Source organism: Molossus molossus, unplaced genomic scaffold, assembly GCF_014108415.1.
Source record: "Molossus molossus isolate mMolMol1 unplaced genomic scaffold, mMolMol1.p scaffold_m16_p_10, whole genome shotgun sequence".
NCBI classification, from domain to species: Eukaryota; Metazoa; Chordata; class Mammalia; order Chiroptera; family Molossidae; genus Molossus; species Molossus molossus.
This window is the reverse complement of record NW_023425345.1, coordinates 73889126-73894165: the sequence shown is the minus strand read 5'-3', so window position 1 is coordinate 73894165 and position 5040 is coordinate 73889126. Positions and strand designations below refer to the sequence as shown.

The 5040-nt window shown below is 57.3% G+C and overlaps 1 pseudogene; it reads right to left on the bottom strand.

Annotated features, from left to right (window-relative positions):
- Nucleotides 1-315: 315 nt before the first annotated feature.
- LOC118623748 lies at nucleotides 316-4795 on the bottom strand (annotated as a pseudogene).
- Between the last annotated feature and the right edge of the window lie 245 nt (nucleotides 4796-5040).

Sequence of the window (5040 nt, the reverse complement as noted above, 5' to 3'; positions counted from 1 at the left end):
GCCGGGGACAAACCGCAACTGAGGCACATGCCCCTAGCAGGAACCGAACCCAGGTCTCTCTGGACCGCAGGCCGACGCTCTAACCGCTGAGCCAAACCGGCCAGGACCATATATTCTTTCTGATTGGTATTAAATTATTTTTTTATTTTTGTTACAGATGTTTCTCCTTTCCGCCATTGACACCCTCCTCCAATCCAGCCCCTCTATTTGTTTTAACTTTTTTCTTCTTCTTTACTGATTTTATTTTTCAAAGTACAATTTCCATTTATTTTTTTTTCCAGACAACTTTTCTTCAGTCCTTAAGAACTTAGTTCCTTACATGGGCTTTGGTGGAGGTCGTGGGGCAGCACCCGCAGGTCTAAATCGGGGTGGGGGTTTTCGGTCCTTCTGGGCTTCACCAGAATAGATTCCTGACTACCTCGCTGTGAATGGCACAGCTCACACAGTAATGTAGTTTAACATACAGCTTGGGAAGCACATAGGGGCTTTGAAGATACTTGCTAGGGAAATGTCCCTACCGGCTGTGGCTTCTATTATGTTTCGAATGAGGAACCTCTTAATAGCCTTGTCCTTGGGCACACATAGAGTGCAGTTGGTGAAACGAATGAATAGGCTGCACGTGGCCACAGCCTTTTTTGGCACAACCATTGCTCCTTCTTGGTCATCTTGGAAGCAAGGACTCCAGACTGATTTTAGAGAGAGAGGGAGAGGGAGAGAGAGAGATAGAAACATCGATGAGAGAGAACATCTATTGGCCTCCTCCTGCATGCCCCGACTGGGGATTTGGCCCACAACCTGGGCATGTGCCCTGACCAGAATCAAACCGGTGACCTCTTGGTGCGTGGGTTGATGCTCAACCACTGGGCCACACGGCTGGGCTATGACCCTATTTTAAGCCCCTTCCTATCTCTGGATAATGATCTCTAGGGCCGATCTGGGACACAGAACTTGGGTTCCAGATCCCATCTCTCCCCACCTCCTCCCCTCACTTTCCCACCAAAAAAGACTCCAGACCAAGCTGACCCAGCAGGTGAGAGACGCCAGAAGTCATTAGCAGTGGATTAGGCGTGGCCAAGGGAGGGCCGGGTTCCCACCGGGACCCACTTTGAACGCTAAATCGCTAAATCGCGCAGGACACTACTCCGCTTGCAGGTGGCGCCACATATCAAAAGAAACTGGATTCGGCGCAGAGAGAGAACTGCAGGGGCTGTGGGCGCGACGCCCCCTGGAGGCTGAGCTGCTTCTACGCTGTCGGGGGAGGGCGGGGGGGGATATGCCTCCGGCGCCCCCTGTGGGGCCGAGTGGGCCCTGCGCCTCACGGCTTTTTGTCAGGTAAGTCAGCGCCACCGTGTGGGTCCACACCCGGCCCTCCGCGGCCAAGGCAGTAGGTCCTGCAGTGGGCCGGGGTGGAGGGTACGGAGAGGAGACGCAGAATTTCCGCTCCCACCTCGTCAGCCTTGGGCACCCCAGGTTCAGGCTGAGTCCTCTTGTGAGGCTGGGCGGCCCCAGATGCCCAGGGCTCCGTCTCTGCACGGGGACTGCCCTCTGCCCCTGCCTGTCCTAGTCTCTCTGTCTGCCCTTCTTTCTGCCTTTTTCTTCCTCAGGCCCTGTCTGTCTCTCTGTGTCTATCTTTGTGTCTCTGTGTATGTTTGTGTCTCCCTGTTCTTTATCATTCTGGCTGTGCCTGCCTCTCTCTCTGCAGCTCTCTACCTGGCTTTGTCCTTCTGCAGCTGTTTCTCTGTGTCTCACTGTGTTGTCTCTCGTTCCCTCTACATCTCTCCACCTCACTGTGTCTCTCATTACAAATGCCTCTCTTTCACCGTCTTCATCTCTGTCTTCCCCCTCCCATTCACCAGTTCTAGCCCCATTCTCTGGCTTGCTGCTCCTGGGGGGCTGCAGCAGTCCTGTGGGACAGCCTGGGTCCTCCTCAGGGCACTGCCTTGGGTCCCCTTCCCTGTCACCTCCACATGCCCGTCACCTCCGCGCGGGCTCCGTCTTCCCTCTGCAGCTGTGGGGCGGAGCCCAGGAGGGAAGACTCAGTGCCCTGCATCTGCTCGGGAGCCCCGGGGCCCTTGACCCTCCCTGCCGCTATTAAGGGCTCTGGGTCCTGAGGCTCTGCGAGTATCATGATTGCATCAGCTAAACAGCCGAGGAGCCGGGAGCCGGGAGCCGCTTGGAGAGCCAACAAGCGAGCGAGACAAAGACGCCCGAGCCATCTGTTTATGCAAAGCGCTCTCCGCCGGGGACCCTGGCGTCCTGGTGCCTGGCCCAGCTCGGGGCACAGGGTCATGAGCTCGCTCCTGCCTGGTGTCTCCGCCGCACCGCGGCTTCCCTCCTCCCAACACCCAGAGGGGCTGCAGGGAGAGCAGAACAGAGTGGGGCGGGGGGTGTTGATGTGATTGGAGCGAACGCGCGGCTGTTCCTTCAATAATGGATGGAGATGATGCGGACGGCGGAGCCAAGCCGGCCGGGAAAGAAGAGAGGAATAGAAATCCGAGAGGAAGGGGCGGGGGCGGGGGCGGGAAACAGCCAGGCGCGCGCACACACGAGCGCGCCTGCGTCACACTGTCTTTCGAATACCCGCCGGGGCGTGCGGTTCACACCCAGGCACACGCCCACTCACTGTCACAGAAACACATACACACCTGCAAGTGTAGATTCTAGAGCAATACACATTCGCTAGAGGCTCTTCCTGATTCTCACACATACACAATCCTGCATGCAGAGACCCACAAAAATGCCTACACGCGGGGCACACCCAGGCATGAAGAATGCACAGGCAAGCCAAAGCATATATGCACACCTAGACACCCAGCAGCGTAGACAGACAGAAATAATAGAGGTTGGGACAGGGAACAGAATGGTGAGAAGATATACAGATACACACTCAGGGTACATACAGCAGGGGCACACGCACACCAATATACACTTCACACACTTGAGGCACAGATATACATACATACCACACACCAGAGGCATAGACACCCATAATTGCCAGAGGCACAGAAAGACACCCCCCCCCCTTATTCACAGGTTGGCACCCACACATATACAGGAGCTGCTGCCTGTACCTTGCGGTGGTGGAGTGTGGTAAAGAGGTCGCTGGGGTCCCTGCTTGCAGGCCTTGTTAGCCTAGCCATATAATGAGGTCCTGATGACAGGAGGCGCCTGGAGCTGTCGACCCTGCACCCTGTTTGACTGCCTGCAAGCTTTCTTCCTTGGCTGCAAGGGCAGGTGGAGCAGAGGTTGGGCCACTCTGGTCTCAGCCAACCGGGCCAAACCCAACCTCAGCGGTTGGGGAGAAGAGCAGGAGCCATAGAGGAACATTGGTGGCTGTATAGGGAGACTCCCGGGACCCCCAAACAGCCAGGAGGCAGGAGATGGAAGAGAGGATCACTTTGTATCACCTTGATCCTGTGCTGCCCAATCTTCTGACATCAAGGGGCACTTTCTTTGCTAAGAGTGTGGGGGGCACTGAGGAGGGGTAGGGTGCAAGTTGTGTCTAGGTTCCTAGTAACGTGGCCCCTCCTCTGGTCTGTTTTCAATTCAGTCCGCTCCTTGGCCCAGACTTATGACCTTTGCAGTGTGAGGCAGCATTATCCATCACTCAGCCACCCGCTTGCGGCAGTAGGGGGCGTTTGGGGCCCCCACAGGGTCGCTGTTGTTCCCGACTCTGTCTCCTGAGACCAGCTCTTCGCCAGCGCGCCAGAGCTCCACCAGCGGGCAAGTACTGGAGGGTGGGGGTGGGGGGGCATTACCATGGGGCTCAATCGAGATTCTGGGCCCTGTGTCTCTAGCCTGGCACCCCAGCACCCGTCCTTCGAGCTCAGCACAGCCGGCCTTCCCGCTTCTCCAGCCCTCCCTCTCTCGGGCCCTTTGCTTAATTTCCTATTAACTGCTGATAAATCCAATTAAACCGCCGTTCTAATTAGGGACAGCTGCCGGCTCCGCGAGGCGGGGAAGGGGGGTGCCCCCCGAGTGTATGGCGGGGAGAACAGCCGCTCTCTCTGCTTCTCGGTACCCCCACACCAGCATCGCCGCCCAATGAGCCAGTAAATTGGTTTTGCTTCAGCATTGTGGGGGGCCCCACTCGAGGATCTCGGGGGGCTCTGGATTTGAGTCCCTCAGACAGTTTGAAGAAGAGATGCGACCCAAGTCCTAGCTGTCTCACCCCCATTCGTGGTAGGCAGATTCCGAGGAGGGATGGGGACAAAAGGCTTTATTTGTATATAGTGGTGGTGGTGGTGGGGGGGGGGAGGCCTGTGGTCTGTTCTTATTTCATCCCAAGCATGATTAAAGGGGTGCAGCCTGAGTCTTCCTTTATAACCCCGACGTCCCCCAAGGAATCCAGTACAGTCAAGAGCAAAGGAACAGGAAACAATCCGGTTCTGCAGCGTGTCCTCCTGTGTGCTTCTCTACCCCCACCACACCTCAGCCTTCTGGAAGAAAGGGGGACGCGCCCATCCCGGGCCCTCCTCTTCCCCAGCCCAGCTGAGCCTCTGTCCTCCCCCTACCCTTCCCCGCCAGCAGCAGATGGTGCCTGGGCTCCCGCTGCCAACCTTGCTAGGCGGTGCCAACCTCAGGCCTGGCAGACAACGGGCAGAAGAGAAGAGGATCTTCTAGCTGGCCAGGTTGACCCTCCCCCCATCCGCCATCAAGCTTAAGACCCTCTGCCTACTCCATTCCAGCGACCACCCCAGGCTGCCTCTCACTGGTCCGCTCCCAGGTCCCCAAACTCCTCGTCTCCTTCAGTTTCCTTCCCTACACCTTCCCGCTCTCTGCCACCTGCCACCATGACCGTGGCCGGTTTATTTGCATGTCTACATATGCAAATAAAATATTTGCATACGGCGCGCCGCAGGGGTTTCTCCGAGAGAGCCGGTTAGTTGTCTGCCCCCCGCGCCCTTTCACTTGGTACCTGTCAGGGCTGGGGCGGGGGCCGCACGGGAGGGGTTAAGCCCCCGGGCCTTGCTCGCTGGGTCCCCGGAGGACATGAGGAAGTGTTGCCATGGAGACGGCACGCACCCCACCCCCTCCCAG